Genomic DNA, 20,316 nt, shown 5'->3' on the forward strand with positions numbered 1-20,316 from the left:
CAGAGCGCAGAGGCTGAGCGCTTCCCGCCCAAACGCCGCTGGCCAATCAGAGCACGGCCTGGCTTTCCCGCTCTTTCCCCTCACGGCGCCGGGAGGGAGGGGGGAGGGAGACAAAACGGCCGCAGGGGGCTCCGTGGCGGCTCCCAGCGCTCCCAGCTCAGCTCCCAGCGCCTCCAGGTATGATCCCAGTACCTCCCAGTGCTCCAGGACAACGCACAGTGCTCACAGGATGGCTCCCATGCTCTCCTCTGCTCCCAGGCCCACACAGATACCGCCCGGACCGGCCCAGTCCCTCCCAAACCCCTCCCAGTCGATCCCAGCCCCGTCCCCATCCCTTCCAGTCCCTCCCAGTCGCTCCCAGATCCGATCCCAGTCCCTTCTGTTCCTCCCCGTCCCTTCCAGTCCCTCCCAGTCTCTCCCAGATCCGATCCCAGTCCCTTCTGTTCCTCCCCGTCCCTTCCAGTCCCTCCCAGTCGCTCCCAGATCCGATCCCAGTCCCTTCTGTTCCTCCCCGTCCCTTCCAGCCCCTCTCAGTCTCTCCCAGATCCGATCCCAGTCCCTTCTGTTCCTCCCCGTCCCTTCCAGCCCCTCTCAGTCTCTCCCAGATCCGATCCCAGTCCCTTCTGTTCCTCCCCGTCCCTTCCAGCCCCTCTCAGTCTCTCCCAGATCCGATCCCAGTACCTCCCAGATCCACTCACAGTCAATTCCAGTCTCTTGCGGATCCCCTCCCAGTCCCCGACCGTCTGCACCCCACACCCTGTCCCTGCCAATCGCACTCAGTTCCATCCCAGTCCTTCCCAGTTCAGTCCCAGTTTCTCCCAGTCCCTCTTAGTTCCCCTCCCTGTGAGTGACTGGCAGGGAAATGGGATGGAATCCGGAAGGACTGGGAACGACTGGGAGGTGACTGGGGGGAGCAGGGAGATAGTGGGATGGAAATGGGAGGGGACTGGGGGGAGCTGGGAGGTAGTGGGATGGAAATGGGAAGGGACTGGTAGAGACTGGGAGGCAGTGGGATGGAAATGGGAGGGGACTGGTAGAGACTGGGAGGCAGTGGGATGGAAATGGGAAGGGACTGGGAGAGACTGGGAGGCAGTGGGATGGAAATGGGAGGGGACTGGGGGGAGCTGGGAGGCAGTGGGATGGAAATGGGAGGGGACTGGTAGAGACTGGGAGGTAGCGGGATGGAAATGGGAGGGGACTGGTAGAGACTGGGAGGCAGTGGGATGGAAATGGGAAGGGACTGGTAGAGACTGGGAGGCAGTGGGATGGAAATGGGAGGGGACTGGGAGAGACTGGGAGGCAGTGGGGAGGGGGGACTGGGTGGGCTTGGGAGGGAAGTGGTCCCAAACTGGGACAAACTGGGCCCAAACTGGTAAGAACTGGGCCCAAAGTGCACACCAAGTGGGGGAATTGGGCCCAGCGCAGCCAATGGGAGCGCTTCCCGCCTAAGCCCCGCTGGCCAATCAGAGCGCAGCCTGGCTTTCCCGCTCTTTCCCCTCACAGTGTCAGGGAGGGAGGGAGGGAGACAAAATGGTGGCAGGGGACACAATGGCGACTCCCAGTTCAGCTCCCAGTGCTTCCAGGATGGCTCCCAGTGCTTCCCAGATGGCTCCCAGAGCCTCCAGGTACGAATCCCAGTCTCAACAAGTCCCCTCCCAGGCCCGTTTTAGACCTCTCTGAATCCTGCCCAGTCCCTCCCAATTCCCTTGCAGTCCCTTCCACTTCCCTCCCTCTGCATCCCAATTCCTCCGCAGTCCCTTCCAGTTTCCTCCCAGTCCCTCTCAAATCCCTCCAGTCCCTCCCAGTCCTACCCAGTTCCCTCTCACATCCCTCCTGGCCCATCCCATTTCCATCTCAGTCCCTCCCAGTTCCCTCCCACATCTCCCAGCCTCTCACAAATCCCCTCCAAGTCCCTCCCAGTCTAATCCCAGTTCCTTCTGTTCCTCCTAGATCCCCTTCCAGTCTCTCCCAGTTCCGCTCCCCGTCCTGCCCAGTAACCCCCAGATCCTCTCCCAGTCCCTCCCAGTTGCCCCCAGTGGCCTTTCAGTTCCACTCAGTTCCTCCCAGTCTCTCCCAATCCCCAGGCAGTCCCAATCGGTTCCCTCCCTGTGCCTCCCAATTGCCTCACACTCCCTCCCAGTCACTCCCAGTTCCTCTCCAGTCCCCCTCAGTCTCTCCCAGTCCTACCCAGTTCCCTCTCACCTCCCTCTTGGTGCATCCCATTTCTATCCTAGTCCACCTCCAGCCCCTCCAAGTCCTTCCCACATCTCCTCCCAGTCTCGCACAAATCCCCTCCAAGTCCTTCCCAGTCCTGTCCCAGTTCCCTCCATTCTTCCCAGCATATCCCAGTCCCCTTCCAGTCCCTTCCATTCCCTTCCCAGTCCTTCCAAATCCCCTCACAGACTCTTCCAGGCCCCTCTGAGTACCTTTCAGACGCTCCCACTCAACTCCCCCTACCTCCCAGTCCATCCCAGTCACTTCCAATCCCTCCACTCCATCCCATTCCCTCCGAGCCCGTCCCAATGCCCTCCCAGTCTCCTCCCAATCCCTCCCAGTCTATCCCAGTCTCTCCCTATCCCCACACAGTCACAACCAGTTCCCTCCCAGTCTCTACCAATTACCTCCCAGTCCCTGACAATCCCTGACAGTTTGCACCCTGTGCCCTATCCCTGCTGGTCAAAGCCAGGTCCATCCCAGTCCCTCCCAGTTCCACTCAGTCAGGCTCCCTGGGAGTGACTGGGAGGGAAATGAGAAGGATTGGGATAGAATTTGGAGGGCCTGGGAGGCAGTGGGATGGAAACAGGAGGGAACTGGGTGGGCTTGGGAGGAAAGTGGTCCCATACTGGGACAAACTGTTCCCAAACTGGTAGGAACTGGGCCCAAAGTGGACACCAAGTGGGGGAATTGGGCCCAGCGCAGCCAATGGGAGCGCTTCCCGCCTAAGCCCCGCTGGCCAATCAGAGCGCAGCCTGGCTTTCCCGCTCCTTCCCCTCACAGCGCCAGGGAGGGAGGGAGAGAGGGAGACAGACAGAATGGTGGCAGGGGACACAATGGCGCTCCCAGTTCAGCTCCCAGTGCTTCCAGGATGGCTCCCAGTGCTTCCCAGATGGCTCCCAGTGCCTTCAGGTATGGATCCCAGTCTCAACAAGTCCCCTCCCAGTCCCATTCTAGACCTATCCGAATCCCTCCAGTCCCTCCCAATTCCCTTGCAGTCCCTTCCACTTCCCTCCCTCTGCATCCCAATTCCCTCCACTAACTCCCAAGCCCCTATCCCTCTCTCCCAGGCCCTCCACATCCCCTCCCAGGCCATCCCAGTCCCTCACAATCCCTCCACTCCATCCCTCATCCTTTCCCACTTCCCTCCCACTACCTCTCAGTCCCTCCAAGTCTCCTCCCACGCCTCACCAGTCCCTCCCAATCCCATCCCACTTCCATCAGTCCCTCCCATTCCCCTCCCTGTCCCATCCCAAGACCTCCCAGGCTCATTCCCCTCCCTCACACCTCTCAGGCCCCTTACCAGTCTCACCCAATCCTTCCCAGTCCCACTCACTCCTTCCCAGTCCCCTTCCCACTCCACCCCACTCCCAGTCCATCTCAATGCCCTCCAGTCTCCTCCAAGTCCTTCCCAGTTCCTCTCAATCCCTCCCAGTCCCCTCCCAGACCTTCCCAGTCCCTTCCTGGCCTCTCCCAGTGTCCTCACTAGGTCCATCTCAGTCCCCTCCCAGTCTCTCTCAGTCTCTCCCAGTCCAATTCCAGTCCCCTACCAGTCCTCTATCACTCCCACCCAGCACCCTCCCAATCCTTCCCAGTCCATCCCACTAGCTCCCAAAATATCCCAGTCCCCTTCCAGTCACCTCCCACTCCCTCTCAATCCCCTCCAAGTCCCTTCCAGGCCCCTCCAACTACCTTCCCATTCCCCTCCCAGTATGCTCCCTCTGGCCCACTCCCCCCCAGTCACTCACAATCCATTCCAGATCCCTTCCCATTTCCTCCCAATGCCCTCCTACTCCAGCCCAGTGCATCCCATTCCTCTCCCAATTCCCAACAGTCCTTCCCATTACTCTCCCTGTCCCATTCCCCTCTCTGTCACCTCTCAGTCTCCTTCCCAGTCCCAACCACCCTCTCTCACTCCCCTCCTAGTCCCATCCCAGTTTCACATAATCCAATTCCACTCCTTTCCCAGTACATCCCACTCCCCTTCCAGTCCTTCTCTGTCCCCTCCAGTCCTCTCCCACTGCCCTCCCAGTCCTAATCCAGTACTTACCAGGTCCATCCCAGTCCCATCCCAGTCCCAGTCCTCTCCCATTTCCTCTCAATCCACTCCCAGTCCCACCCAGCCTCACCCAATCCTTCCCAGTCCATGCCACTAGCTCCCAGTATATCCCACTCACCTCCCAAGTCCCTCCCAGTCCCCAGTCCTCTGCCACTCTGACCCAATCCCCTCCCAGTCCTTTCCAGGTCCATCCCAGTCCCTTCCCAGTCTCTCCCAGTCCCTAGTGCCATTCCAGTCCTCTCCCAGTCACTCACAATCCATTCCAGATCCCTCTCCCTTCCCTCCCAATCCACTCCCACTCTATTCCACTATCTCCCAGTATATCCCAGTCCCCTCCACTAACTCCCATGCCCCTATCCCTCTCTCCCAGGCCCTCCACATCCCCTCCCAGGCCATCCCAGTCCCTCACAATCCCTCCACTCCATCCCTCATCCTTTCCCACTTCCCTCTCAGTCTCCTCCCACTCCTCCCCAGTCCCTCCCAATCCCATCCCACTTCCCAGCTCTCCCTCCCATTCCCCTCCCTGCCTCTCCCACTCACTCACAATCACCCTAGTCTGGAAGGGGACTGGGGCATACTGGGAGACACTGGGAAGGACTGGGAAGGACTGGATTGGGACTGGGACGGTCTGGGAGACGACTGGGAAGGAATGGGACAGGACTGGCAGGGACTGAGGACTGGGAGGGGACTGGGATGAGTCCTTTCCCAGTCCAACTCCAGTCCCTCACAGTCCTCTCCCATTTCCTCCCAGGCCTCTATCAGTCCCACCCAGCCCCCTCCCAATCCTTCCCAGACCATCCCACTGGCTCCCAGTATATCCCAGGCCCCTCCCACGCCACTCCAACCACCTTTCACACACTCCCCCTACCTGCCCAGTCCCCTCCCAGTCACTCACAATCCTTTCCAAATCCCCTCCCTGTCCCATCCCAGTACCTCCCAGTCCAATTCCCCTCCCTGACACCTCTCAGGCCCCTTCCCAGTCCTCTCCCAGTTCAGCTCAATCCTTCCCAGATCCCTTCCTAGCCCATCCTACTCCCTCCCACTCCATCCCACTCCCTCCCCATTACTCTGAATCCCACCCACTCCCTCCCAACCCCTTCCCAGTCCCTCACTATGCCATTACACTCCTTTCCCACTACATCCCACAGCCCTCCCAGTCCTTTTCAGTCCTTTCCAGTCCTCTCCCAGTCCCAATCCAGTCCTTTCCAGGTCCACCCCAGTCCCCTCCCATTGCCATTCCACTCACTCACAATCCATTCCAGATCCATTCCCAATCTCTCCCACTCCATCCCACTATATCCCAGTCCCCTCCACTAACTCCTGAGCCCCTGTCACTCTCTCTCAGGCCCTCCACATCCCCTCCCAGGCCATCCCAGTCCCTCCCAATCCCTCCACTCCATCCCTCATCCTTTCCCACTTCCCTCCCACTACCTCTCAGTCCCTCCAAGTCTCCTCCCACGCCTCACCAGTCCCTCCCATTCCCCTCCCTGTCCCATCCCAGGGCCTCCCAGGCCCATTCCTCTCCCTCACACCTCTCAGGCCCCTTCCCAGTCTCACCCAATCCCTCCCAGTCCCACTCACTGCTTCCCAGATCCCTTCCCACTCCATCTCACTCCCTCCCAATCCCCTCCCAGTCTCTCACAATCCCATTCCAGTCCTACCCAATCCCTCCCGGTCTCCTTCCAGTCCTCCTCAGTCCTTTCCAGGCCTCTCCCAGTCCAAATCCAGTCCTTACCAGCCCCTTCCCACTCCCCTTCCCATCCCTTCCCCTTCCCTCCCAATCCCCTCCCAGTTTCTCTCTGTCCCTCCCAGTCTCACCCAGCCCCCTTCCAATCCTTCCCAGTTCATCCCACTAGCTCCCAGTACATCCCAGTCCCCTCCCAGTCCCTCCCAATGCCTTCCAGGCCTCCCCAACTCACTTTCACATCCTGCCACTACCTTCCCAGTCCCCTCCCACTCCGGCTCAGTCCCCTCCCAGTCACTCACAATCCCTTCCAGATCCCTTCCCATTCCCTCCCAATGCCCTCCCAGTCCACTCTCCTCCCTGACACCTCTCAGGCCCCTTCCCACTCCATCCCACTCCCACTCCATCCCAATGCCCTCCCCGTCTCCTCCCAGTCCTTCCCAGTCCCTTCCTGGCCTCTCCCAGTTCCCGCACAGTCCTCTTCCAGTCCCAATCCAGTTCTTACCAGGTCCATCTCAGTCCCCTTCCAGTCTCTCTCAGTCCCTCCTTGTCCCTTCCCAGTCCAACTCCAGTCTCCTCCCAGTCCTCTCCCATTTCACCCCAGTCCTCTATCACTCCCAGCCAGTCCCGTCCCAATCCTTCCCAGTCCATCCCACTAGCTCCCAGAATATCCCAGTCCCCTTCCAGTCACCTCCCACTCCCTCCTAATCCCCTCCCAGTCACTCACAATTCATTCCAGATCCCATTCCATTCCATCTCATTCCTCTCCCACTTCCCATCAGTCCCTCCCATTCCCCTCCCTGTCCCAATCTCAGCACCTCCCAGTCCCATTCCCCTCCCTGACACCTCTAAGGCCCCTCCCACTTTAGCTCAGTCCTTCCCAGATCCCTTCCCAGTCCATCTCACTCCCTCCCACTCCTTCCCCGTTCCTCTGAATCCCACCCACTCCCTCCCAGTCCCATTCCACTCCTTTCCCAGTACATCCCACTCCACACCCAGACCTTTTCAGTCCCTTCCAATCCTCTCCCATTTCCCTCCCAATCCTCTCCCAGTCCCAATCCAGTCCTTTCCACGTCCATCCCAGTCCCTTCCCAGTCTCTCTTAGTCTCTCCCAGTCACTCACAATCCATTCCAGATCCCTCTCCATTCCCTCCCAATCCACTCCCACTCCATTCCACTATCTTCCAGTATATCCCAGTCCCCTCCACTAACTCCCAAGCCCCTATCCCTCTCTCCCTCCACATCCCCTCCCAGGCCATCCCAGTCCCTCCCAATCACTCCACTCCATCCCTGATCCCTGGGGGGCTGGTCCCGAACTGGGGCACACTGCTCCCAAACTGGGGGACTGGTCCCGAACTGGGACGCACTGTTCCCAAACTGGGGGGGCTGGTCCCAAACTGGGACGCACTGTTCCCAAACTGGGGGACTGGTCCCAAACTGGGACGCACTGTTCCCAAACTGGGGGGGACTGGTCCCGAACTGGGGCGCACTGTTCCCAAACTGGGGGGGACTGGTCCCAAACTGGGACGCACTGTTCCCAAACTGGGGGACTGGTCCCAAACTGGGACGCACTGTTCCCAAACTGGGGGGGACTGGTCCCAAACTGGGGGACTGGTCCCAAACTGGGACGCACTGTTCCCAAACTGGGACGCACTGTTCCCAAACTGGGGGGGACTGGTCCCAAACTGGAGGGACTGGTCCCAAACTGGGACACACTGTTCCCAAACTGGGAGGGGCTGGTTCCGAACTGGGACGCACTGTTCCCAAACTGGGAGGGACTGGTCCTGAACTGGGACGCACTGTTCCCAAACTGGGGGGGACTGGTCCTGAACTGGGACGCACTGTTCCCAAACTGGGGGGCTGGCCCAGCGCAGCCAATGGGAGCGCTGCTGCCCGAGCCCCACTGGCCAATCAGAGCGTGGCCTGGCCCTCCTGCTCTGTCAGCGCCGGGAGGGAGGGAGGGAGGGGGGAGGGAGACCAAACGGCAGCAGGGGCACATTGGAGGCTCCCAGCGCCCCCAGAGCAGCTCCCAGCGCCTCCAGGTAAGATTCCCAGTCCCATCAAGCCCCCTCCCAGTCCCTCCCAGTTCCCTTCCAGACCTCTCCAAATCCTTCCCAGTCCCTCCCAATTCCTCTGCAGTGCCTCCCAGTTCCCTCCCAGACCTCTCCCAGCCCCTCTCTAATCCCATCCCTGTCCCTGCCCAATCCTGCTCCAGTCTCTCCCAGACCCCCTCTCAATCCCTCCCAATCCATCCCAGTTCCTACTAGGATCGCTTTCAGTTCCCATCCAGGCCCTTCCCATGCCCTCCCCTTCCAGTCCTTTCCCAGTACAACTCACAGTCCTCACCCAGTCCCAATCCAGTCCTTACCAGGTCCATCCCAGTCCTCTCCCATTTCCACCCAATCCCCTATCAGTCCCATCCAGCCCCCTCCAAATCCTTCCCAGTCCATCCCACTAGCTCCCAGTACATCCCAGTCCCCTCCCAGTTCATTCCAGGCCCTTCCAACTACCTTTTAGACCCTCCCAGTCCCTTTTCATTCCCTTCCCAGTCCCTACTAAGTCCCCTCCCTCTCCCGCCCAGTCCCCTCCCACTCACTCACAATCCATTCCAGATCCCTTTCCATTCCCCTCCCTGTCCCCTCCCACTCCCTGTCAGTCAATCCCATTCCCCTCCCTGTCCCCTCCCACTCCCTGTCAGTCAATCCCATTCCCCTCCCTGTCCCCTCCCACTCCCTGTCAGTCAATCCCATTCCCCTCCCTGTCCCCTCCCACTCCCTGTCAGTCAATCCCATTCCCCTCCCTGTCCCCTCCCACTCCCTGTCAGTCAATCCCATTCCCCTCCCTGTCCCCTCCCACTCCCTGTCAGTCAATCCCATTCCCCTCCCTGTCCCCTCCCACTCCCTGTCAGTCAATCCCATTCCCCTCCCTGTCCCCTCCCACTCCCTGTCAGTCAATCCCATTCCCCTCCCTGTCCCCTCCCACTCCCTGTCAGTCAATCCCATTCCCCTCCCTGTCCCCTCCCACTCCCTGTCAGTCAATCCCATTCCCCTCCCTGTCCCCTCCCACTCCCTGTCAGTCAATCCCACTCCCCTCCCTGTCCCCTCCCACTCCCTGTCAGTCAATCCCATTCCCCTCCCTGTCCCCTCCCACTCCCTGTCAGTCAATCCCACTCCCCTCCCTGTCCCCTCCCACTCCCTGTCAGTCAATCCCATTCCCCTCCCTGTCCCCACCCACTCCCTGTCAGTCAATCCCATTCCCCTCCCTGTCCCCACCCACTCCCTGTCAGTCAATCCCATTCCCCTCCCTGTCCCCTCCCACTCCCTGTCAGTCAATCCCATTCCCCTCCCTGTCCCCTCCCACTCCCTGTCAGTCAATCCCACTCCCCTCCCTGTCCCCTCCCACTCCCTGTCAGTCAATCCCACTCCCCTCCCTGTCCCCTCCCACTCCCTGTCAGTCAATCCCATTCCCCTCCCTGTCCCCACCCACTCCCTGTCAGTCAATCCCATTCCCCTCCCTGTCCCCACCCACTCCCTGTCAGTCAATCCCATTCCCCTCCCTGTCCCCACCCACTCCCTGTCAGTCAATCCCATTCCCGCCCTGTCCCGTCCCAGTTCCTTCCATTCTTCGCACCATATCCCAGTCCCCTTCCAGTCCCTCCCCTTCCCTTCACAGTCCTTCCAAATCCCCTCACAGACTCTTCCAGGCCCCTCCGAGTACCTTTCAGACGTTTCCACTCCCCTCCCCCTACCTCCCAGTCCATCCCAGTCACTTCCAATCCCTCCACTCCATCCCTGATCCCTTCCCACTCCATCCAATTCCACTCCTTTCCCAGTACATCCCACCCCCCATCCTAGTCCTTCTCTGTCCCTTCCAGTCCTCTCCCATTGCCCTCCCAGTCCTAATCCAGTACTTTCCAGTCCCATCCCAGTCCCAGTCCTCTCCCATTTCCTCTCAATCCACTCCCAGTCCCACCCAGCCTCACCCAATCCTTCCTAGTCCATCCCACTAGCTCCCAGTATGTCCCGCTCCCCTTCCACTCACCTCCCAAGTCCCTCCCAGTCCCCTCCCACTCCCTCCTAATCCCCTCCCAGTCCCCAGGCCCCTCCCAGTCACTCACAATCCATTCCAGATCCCTTCCCATTCCCTCCCAATCCTCTCCCACTTCCCACCAGTCCTTCCCATTCCCCTCCCTGTCCCATCCCAGCACCTCTCAGTCCCATTCCCCCTCCCTGCCACCTCTCAGGCCCTTTCCCAATCCTCTCCCACTTTTGCTCAGTCCTTACCAGATCCCTTCCCAGTCCATCCTACTCCCTCCCACTCCATCCCTCCTCATTCCTCTGAATTCCACCCACTCCCTCCAAATCCCCTCCCAGTCTCTCACAATCTCATTCCTCTCCTTTCCCAGTACATCCCACTCCCCACCCAGTCCTCTCTCAGTCCCTTCCAATCCTCTCCCATTTCCCTCCCAGTCCCAATCCAGTCCTTTCCAGGCCCATCCCACTCCTCTCCCAGTCTCTCCCAGTCCCCAGTGCCATTCCAGTCCTCTCCCAGTCACTCACAATCCATTCCAGATCCCTCTTCATTCCCTCCCAATCCTCTCCCACTCAATTCCACTATCTCCCAGTATATCCCAATCCCCTCCACTAACTCCCAAGCCCAGTGCATCCCATTCCTCTCCCAGTTCCCAACAGTCCTTCCCATTACTCTCCCTGTCCCTCCCAGTCCCATTCCCTCTCTGTCACCTATCAGTCTCCTTCCCAGACGCAACCACTCTCTCTCACTCCCCTCCCAGTACCATCCCAGTTTCACATAATCCAATTCCACTCCTTTCCCAGTACATCACACTCCCCTCACAGTCCTCTCCCATTGCCCTCCCAGTCCTAAGCCAGTCCTTTCCAGGTCCATCCCAGTCCCAGTCCTCTCCCATTTCCTCTCAATCCACTCCCAGTCCCACCCGTCCTCACCCAATCCTTCCCAGTCCATCCCACTAGCTCCCAGTATGTCCCACTCCCCTCCCAGTCCCTTCCAATCCTCTCCCATTTCCCTCCCAGTCCCAATCCAGTCCTTTCCAGCTCCATCCCAGTCCCCAACCAGTCTCTCCCAGTCTCTAGTGCCATTCCAGTCCTCTCCCAGTCACTCACAATCCATTCCAGATCCCTCTCCATTCCCTCCCAATCCATTCCCAATCTATTCCACTACCTCCCAGTATATCCCAGTCCCCTCCACTAACTCCCATGCCCCTCTCCCTCTCTCCCAGGCCCTCCACATCCCCTCCCAGGCCATCCCAGTCCCTCACAATCCCTCCACTCCATCCCTCATCCTTTCCCACTTCCCTCTCAGTCTCCTCCCACTCCTTCCCAGTCCCTCCCAATCCCATCCCACTTCCCAGCTCTCCCTCCCATTCCCCTCCCTGCCTCTCCCACTCACTCACAATCACCCTAGTCTGGAAGGGGACTGGGGCATACTGGGAGACACTGGGAAGGACTGGATTGGGACTGGGACGGTCTGGGAGAGGACTGGGAAGGAATGGGGCAGGACTGCGAGGGACTGAGGACTGGGAGGGGACTGGGATGAGTCCTTTCCCAGTCCAACTCCAGTCCCTCACAGTCCTCTCCCATTTCCTCCCAGTCCTCTATCAGTCCCACCCAGCCCCCTCCCAATCCTTCCCAGACCATCCCACTGGCTCCCAGTATATCCCAGGCCCCTCCCACGCCACTCCAACCACCTTTCACACACTCCCCCTACCTGCCCAGTCCCCTCCCAGTCACTCACAATCCTTTCCAAATCCCCTCCCTGTCCCATCCCAGCACCTCCCAGTCCAATTCCCCTCCCTGACACCTCTCAGGCCCCTTCCCAGTCCTCTCCCAGTTCAGCTCAGTCCTTCCCAGATCCCTTCCCACTCCCTCCCCGTTCCTCTGAATCCCACCCACTCACTCCTAATCCCTTCCCAGTCTCTCACAATCCCATTCCAGTCCTACCCAATCCCTTCTGGTCTCCTTCCAGTCTTCCTCAGTCCTTTCCAGGCCTCTCCCAATCCAAATCCAGTCCTTACCAGCCCCTTCCCACTCCCCTTCCCATCCCTTCCCCTTCCCTCCCAATCCCCTCCCAGTCTCTCTCTGTCCCTCCCAGTCTGATCCCATTTCCTCCCAATCCCCTCCCAGTCTCACCCAGCCCCCTTCCAATCCTTCCCAGTCCATCCCACTCGCTCCCAGTACATCCCAGTCCCCTCCCAATGCCTTCCAGGCCACCCCAAAGACCTTTCACACCCTCCCACTACCTTCCCAGTCCCCTCCCAGTCACTCACAATCCATTCCAGATCCCTTCCCATTCCCTCCCAATGCCCTCCCAGGTCACTCCTCCCTGACACCTCTCAGGCCCCTTCCCACTCCATCCCACTCCCACTCCATCCCAATGCCCTCCCAGTCTCCTCCAAGTCCTTCCCAGTTCCTCTCAATCCCTCCCACTCCCCCTCCCAGTCCCTTCCTGTCCTCTCCCAGTTCCCTCACAGTCCTCTCCCAGTCCCAATCCAGTCCTTATCAGATCCATCTCAGTCCCCTCCCAGTCTCTCTCAGTCCCTCCCGGTCCCGTCCCAGTCCAACTCCAGTCCCGTCCCAGTCCTCTATCACTCCCACCCAGCCCCATCCCAATCCTTCCCAGTCCATCCCACTAGCTCCCACAATATCCCAGTCCCCTTCCAGTCACCTCCCACTCCCTCCTAATCCCCTCCCTGTCCCCAGTCCCCTCCCAGTCACTCACAATTCATTCCAGATCCCTTTCCCTTCCCTCCCAATCCCCTTCCACTCCCTCCCATTCCATTTCATTCCTCTCCCACTTCCCAGCAGTCCCTCCCATTCCCCTCCCTGTCCCATCCCAGCAACTCCCAGTCCAATTCCCCTCCCTGACACCTCTCAGGCCCCCTCCCATTCCTCTCCCAGTTCAGCTCAGTCCTTCCCAGATCCCTTCCCAGTCCATCTCACTCCCTCCCACTCATCCCACTCCTTCCCCGTGCCTCTGAATCCCACCCACTCCCTCCCAAACCCCTCCCAGTCCCATCCCACTCTCTCACAATCCCATTCCACTCCTTTCCCAGTACATCCCACTCCGCACCCAGTTCTTTTCAGTCCCTTCCAATCCTCTCCCATTTCCCTCCCAGTCCTCTCCCAGTCCCAATCCAATCTTTCCAGGTCCATCCCAGTCCCCTACCAGTCACCTCCCACTCCCTCCTAATCCCCTCCCTGTCCCCAGTCCTCTCCCAGTCACACACAATCCATTCCAGATCCCTCTCCATTCCCTCCCAATCCACTCCCAATCTATTCCACTATCTCCCAGTATATCCCAGTCCCCTCCACTAACTCCCATGCCCCTATCCCTCTCTCCCAGGCCCTCCACATCCCCTCCCAGGCCATCCCAGTCCCTCACAATCCCTCCACTCCATCCCTCATCCTTTCCCACTTCCCTCTCAGTCTCCTCCCACTCCTCCCCAGTCCCTCCCAATCCCATCCCACTTCCCAGCTCTCCCTCCCATTCCCCTCCCTGCCTCTCCCACTCACTCACAATCACCCTAGTCTGGAAGGGGACTGGGGCATACTGGGAGACACTGGGAAGGACTGGATTGGGACTGGGACGGTCTGGGAGAGGACTGGGAAGGAATGGGGCAGGACTGCGAGGGACTGAGGACTGGGAGGGGACTGGGATGAGTCCTTTCCCAGTCCAACTCCAGTCCCTCACAGTCCTCTCCCATTTCCTCCCAGTCCTCTATCAGTCCCACCCAGCCCCCTCCCAATCCTTCCCAGACCATCCCACTGGCTCCCAGTATATCCCAGGCCCCTCCCACGCCACTCCAACCACCTTTCACACACTCCCCCTACCTGCCCAGTCCCCTCCCAGTCACTCACAATCCTTTCCAAATCCCCTCCCTGTCCCATCCCAGCACCTCCCAGTCCAATTCCCCTCCCTGACACCTCTCAGGCCCCTTCCCAGTCCTCTCCCAGTTCAGCTCAGTCCTTCCCAGATCCCTTCCCACTCCCTCCCCGTTCCTCTGAATCCCACCCACTCACTCCCAATCCCTTCCCAGTCTCTCACAATCCCATTCCAGTCCTACCCAATCCCTCCTGGTCTCCTTCCAGTCTTCCTCAGGCCTCTCCCAATCCAAATCCAGTCCTTACCAGCCCCTTCCCACTCCCCTTCCCATCCCTTCCCCTTCCCTCCCAATCCCCTCCCAGTCTCTCTCTGTCCCTCCCAGTCTGATCCCATTTCCTCCCAATCCCCTCCCAGTCTCACCCAGCCCCCTTCCAATCCTTCCCAGTCCATCCCACTCGCTCCCAGTACATCCCAGTCCCCTCCCAATGCCTTCCAGGCCACCCCAAAGACCTTTCACACCCTCCCACTACCTTCCCAGTCCCCTCCCAGTCACTCACAATCCATTCCAGATCCCTTCCCATTCCCTCCCAATGCCCTCCCAGGTCACTCCTCCCTGACACCTCTCAGGCCCCTTCCCACTCCATCCCACTCCCACTCCATCCCAATGCCCTCCCAGTCTCCTCCAAGTCCTTCCCAGTTCCTCTCAATCCCTCCCACTCCCCCTCCCAGTCCCTTCCTGTCCTCTCCCAGTTCCCTCACAGTCCTCTCCCAGTCCCAATCCAGTCCTTATCAGATCCATCTCAGTCCCCTCCCAGTCTCTCTCAGTCCCTCCCGGTCCCGTCCCAGTCCAACTCCAGTCCCGTCCCAGTCCTCTATCACTCCCACCCAGCCCCATCCCAATCCTTCCCAGTCCATCCCACTAGCTCCCACAATATCCCAGTCCCCTTCCAGTCACCTCCCACTCCCTCCTAATCCCCTCCCAGTCCCCAGTCCCCTCCCAGTCACTCACAATTCATTCCAGATCCCTTTCCCTTCCCTCCCAATCCCCTTCCACTCCCTCCCATTCCATCTCATTCCTCTCCCACTTCCCAGCAGTCCCTCCCATTCCCCTCCCTGTCCCATCCCAGCAACTCCCAGTCCCATTCCCCTCCCTGACACCTCTCAGGCCCCTTCCCAGTCCTCTCCCAGTTCAGCTTACTCCTTCCCAGATCCCTTCCCAGTCCATCTCACTCATCCCACTCCTTCCCCGTGCCTCTGAATCCCACCCACTCCCTCCCAGTCCCATCCCACTCTCTCACAATCCCATTCCACTCCTTTCCCAGTACATCCCACTCCACACCCAGACCTTTTCAGTCCCTTCCAATCCTCTCCCATTTCCCTCCCAGTCCTCTCCCAGTCCCAATCCAGTCCTTTCCACGTCCATCCCAGTCCCTTCCCAGTCTCTCTTAGTCTCTCCCAGTCCCTAGTGCCATTCCAGTCCTCTCCCAGTCACTCACAATCCATTCCAGATCCCTCTCCATTCCCTCCCAATCCTCTCCCACTCCATTCCACTATTTTCCAGTATATCCCAGTCCCCTCCACTAACTCCCAAGCCCCTATCCCTCTCTCCCTCCACATCCCCTCCCAGGCCATCCCAGTCCCTCCCAATCACTCCACTCCATCCCTGATCCCTGGGGGGCTGGTCCCGAACTGGGGCACACTGCTCCCAAACTGGGGGGCGGGTCCCAAACTGGGATGCACTGCTCCCAAACTGGGGGGGACTGGTCCCGAACTGGGACGCACTGCTCCCAAACTGGGGGACTGGTCCCGAACTGGGATGCACTGTTCCCAAACTGAGGGGGACTGGTCCCGAACTGGGATGCACTGTTCCCAAACTGGGGGACTGGTCCCAAACTGGGGGGGACTGGTCCCAAACTGGGGGGGACTGGTCCCAAACTGGAGGGACTGGTCCCGAACTGGGACACACTGTTCCCAAACTGGGAGGGGCTGGTCCCAAACTGGGACGCACTGTTCCCAAACTGGGGGACTGGTCCCGAACTGGGACGCACTGTTCCCAAACTGGGGGGGACTGGTCCCAAACTGGGGGACTGGTCCCAAACTGGGACGCACTGTTCCCAAACTGGGACGCACTGTTCCCAAACTGGAGGGACTGGTCCCGAACTGGGACACACTGTTCCCAAACTGGGAGGGGCTGGTCCCGAACTGGGACGCACTGTTCCCAAACTGGGGGGGATTGGTCCTCAACTGGGATGCACTGTTCCCAAACTGGGAGGGACTGGTCCTGAACTGGGATGCACTGTTCCCAAACTGGGGGGGACTGGTCCTGAACTGGGACGCACTGTTCCCAAACTGGGGGGCTGGCCCAGCGCAGCCAATGGGAGCGCTGCTGCCCGAGCCCCACTGGCCAATCAGAGCGTGGCCTGGCCCTCCTGCTCTGTCAGCGCCGGGAGGGAGGGCGGGAGGGGGGAGGGAGACCAAACGGCAGCAGGGGCACATTGGAGGCTCCCAGCGCCCCCAGAGCAGCTCCCAGCGCCTCCAGGTAAGATTCCCAGTCCCATCAAGCCCCCTCCCAGTCCCTCCCAGTTCCCTTCCAGACCTCTCCAAATCCTTCCCAGTCCCTCCCAATTCCTCTGCAGTGCCTCCCAGTTCCCTCCCAGACCTCTCCCAGCCCCTCTCTAATCCCATCCCTGTCCCTGCCCAATCCTGCTCCAGTCTCTCCCAGACCCCCTCTCAATCCCTCCCAATCCATCCCAGTTCCTACTAGGATCGCTTTCAGTTCCCATCCAGGCCCTTCCCATGCCCTCCCCTTCCAGTCCTTTCCCAGTACAACTCACAGTCCTCACCCAGTCCCAATCCAGTCCTTACCAGGTCCATCCCAGTCCTCTCCCATTTCCACCCAATCCCCTATCAGTCCCATCCAGCCCCCTCCAAATCCTTCCCAGTCCATCCCACTAGCTCCCAGTACATCCCAGTCCCCTCCCAGTTCATTCCAGGCCCTTCCAACTACCTTTTAGACCCTCCCAGTCCCTTTTCATTCCCTTCCCAGTCCCTACTAAGTCCCCTCCCTCTCCCGCCCAGTCCCCTCCCACTCACTCACAATCCATTCCAGATCCCTTTCCATTCCCCTCCCTGTCCCCTCCCACTCCCTGTCAGTCAATCCCATTCCCCTCCCTGTCCCCTCCCACTCCCTGTCAGTCAATCCCATTCCCCTCCCTGTCCCCTCCCACTCCCTGTCAGTCAATCCCACTCCCCTCCCTGTCCCCTCCCACTCCCTGTCAGTCAATCCCATTCCCCTCCCTGTCCCCTCCCACTCCCTGTCAGTCAATCCCATTCCCCTCCCTGTCCCCTCCCACTCCCTGTCAGTCAATCCCACTCCCCTCCCTGTCCCCACCCACTCCCTGTCAGTCAATCCCACTCCCCTCCCTGTCCCCTCCCACTCCCTGTCAGTCAATCCCATTCCCCTCCCTCGTCCCCTCCCACTCCCTGTCAGTCAATCCCACTCCCCTCCCTGTCCCCTCCCACTCCCTGTCAGTCAATCCCACTCCCCTCCCTGTCCCCTCCCCACTCCCTGTCAGTCAATCCCACTCCCCTCCCTGTCCCCTCCCACTCCCTGTCAGTCAATCCCATTCCCCTCCCTGTCCCCTCCCACTCCCTGTCAGTCAATCCCACTCCCCTCCCTGTCCCCTCCCACTCCCTGTCAGTCAATCCCACTCCCCTCCCTGTCCCCTCCCACTCCCTGTCAGTCAATCCCATTCCCCTCCCTGTCCCCACCCACTCCCTGTCAGTCAATCCCATTCCCGCCCAGTCCTGTCCCAGTTCCTTCCATTCTTCGCACCATATCCCAGTCCCCTTCCAGTCCCTCCCCTTCCCTTCACAGTCCTTCCAAATCCCCTCACAGACTCTTCCAGGCCCCTCCGAGTACCTTTCAGACGTTTCCACTCCCTCCCCCTACCTCCCAGTCCATCCCAGTCACTTCCAATCCCTCCACTCCATCCCTGATCCCTTCCCACTCCATCCAATTCCACTCCTTTCCCAGTACATCCCACCCCCCATCCTAGTCCTTCTCTGTCCCTTCCAGTCCTCTCCCATTGCCCTCCCAGTCCTAATCCAGTACTTTCCAGTCCCATCCCAGTCCCAGTCCTCTCCCATTTCCTCTCAATCCACTCCCAGTCCCACCCAGCCTCACCCAATCCTTCCTAGTCCATCCCACTAGCTCCCAGTATGTCCCGCTCCCCTTCCACTCACCTCCCAAGTCCCTCCCAGTCCCCTCCCATTCCCTCCTAATCCCCTCCCAGTCCCCAGGCCCCTCCCAGTCACTCACAATCCATTCCAGATCCCTTCCCATTCCCTCCCAATCCCCTCCCACTCACTCCCATTCCTCTCCCACTTCCCACCAGTCCTTCCCATTCCCCTCCCTGTCCCATCCCAGCACCTCTCAGTCCCATTCCCCCTCCCTGCCACCTCTCAGGCCCTTTCCCAATCCTCTCCCACTTTTGCTCAGTCCTTACCAGATCCCTTCCCAGTCCATCCTACTCCCTCCCACTCCATCCCTCCTCATTCCTCTGAATTCCACCCACTCCCTCCAAATCCCCTCCCAGTCTCTCACAATCTCATTCCTCTCCTTTCCCAGTACATCCCACTCCCCACCCAGTCCTCTCTCAGTCCCTTCCAATCCTCTCCCATTTCCCTCCCAGTCCCAATCCAGTCCTTTCCAGGCCCATCCCACTCCTCTCCCAGTCTCTCCCAGTCCCCAGTGCCATTCCAGTCCTCTCCCAGTCACTCACAATCCATTCCAGATCCCTCTTCATTCCCTCCCAATCCTCTCCCACTCAATTCCACTATCTCCCAGTATATCCCAATCCCCTCCACTAACTCCCAAGCCCAGTGCATCCCATTCCTCTCCCAGTTCCCAACAGTCCTTCCCATTACTCTCCCTGTCCCTCCCAGTCCCATTCCCTCTCTGTCACCTATCAGTCTCCTTCCCAGACGCAACCACTCTCTCTCACTCCCCTCCCAGTACCATCCCAGTTTCACATAATCCAATTCCACTCCTTTCCCAGTACATCACACTCCCCTCACAGTCCTCTCCCACTGCCCTCCCAGTCCTAAGCCAGTCCTTCCCAGTCCATCCCACTAGCTCCCAGTATGTCCCACTCCCCTCCCAGTCCCTTCCAATCCTCTCCCATTTCCCTCCCAGTCCCAATCCAGTCCTTTCCAGCTCCATCCCAGTCCCCTACCAGTCTCTCCCAGTCCCTAGTGCCATTCCAGTCCTCTCCCAGTCACTCACAATCCATTCCAGATCCCTCTCCATTCCCTCCCAATCCATTCCCAATCTATTCCACTATCTCCCAGTATATCCCAGTCCCCTCCACTAACTCCCAAGCCCCTCTTCCTCTCTCCCAGGCCCTCCACATCCCCTTCCAGGCCATCCCAGTCCCTCACAATCCCTCCACTCCATCCCTCATCCTTTCCCACTTCCCTCTCAGTCTCCTCCCACTCCTCCCCAGTCCCTCCCAATCCCATCCCACTTCCCAGCTCTCCCTCCCATTCCCCTCCCTGCCTCTCCCACTCACTCACAATCACCCTAGTCTGGAAGGGGACTGGGGCATACTGGGAGACACTGGGAAGGACTGGATTGGGACTGGGACGGTCTGGGAGAGGACTGGGAAAGGACTGCGAGGGACTGAGGACTGGGAGGGGACTGGGATGAGTCCTTTCCCAGTCCAACTCCAGTCCCTCACAGTCCTCTCCCATTTCCTCCCAGTCCTCTATCAGTCCCACCCAGCCCCCTCCCAATCCTTCCCAGACCATCCCACTGGCTCCCAGTATATCCCAGGCCCCTCCCACGCCACTCCAACCACCTTTCACACACTCCCCCTACCTGCCCAGTCCCCTCCCAGTCACTCACAATCCTTTCCAAATCCCCTCCCTGTCCCATCCCAGTACCTCCCAGTCCAATTCCCCTCCCTGACACCTCTCAGGCCCCTCCCCTTCCTCTCCCAGTTCAGCTCAGTCCTTCCCAGATCCCTTCCCAGCCCAACCTACTCCTTCCCACTCCATCCCACTCCCTTCCCGTTCCTCTGAATCCCACCCACTCACTCCCAATCCCTTCCCAGTCCCTCACTATCCCATTACACTCCTTTCCCACTACATCCCACAGCCCTCCCAGTCCTTTTCAGTCTTCTCCCAGTCCCAATCCAGTCCTTTCCAGCTCCATCCCAGTTCCCTCCCGCTCTGTCAGTCCCTCCTAGTCCCTTTCTATTGCCATTCCACTCACTCACAATCCATTCCAGATCCATTCCCAATCTCTCCCACTCCATCCCCCTATCTCCCACTATATCCCAGTCCCCTCCACTAACTCCCGAGCCCCTATCACTCTCTCCCAGGCCCTCCACATCCCCTCCCAGTCCCTCCACTCCATCCCTCATCCTTTCCCACTTCCCTCCCACTACCTCTCAGTCCCTCCAAGTCTCCTCCCACGCCTCACCAGTCCCTCCCA

The 20,316-nt window shown here is 59.7% G+C and overlaps 1 protein-coding gene across 5 annotated transcripts in view; it reads right to left on the reverse strand.

Annotated features, from left to right (window-relative positions):
- LOC135179842 (uncharacterized) overlaps nucleotides 1-20,316 on the reverse strand; it is a 53,994-nt gene that overhangs the window by 7,211 nt on the left and 26,467 nt on the right. The gene's annotated exons all lie outside the window — the stretch shown is intronic.

This window comes from Pogoniulus pusillus, chromosome 1, assembly GCF_015220805.1.
Source record: "Pogoniulus pusillus isolate bPogPus1 chromosome 1, bPogPus1.pri, whole genome shotgun sequence".
NCBI lineage: Eukaryota > Metazoa > Chordata > Aves > Piciformes > Lybiidae > Pogoniulus > Pogoniulus pusillus.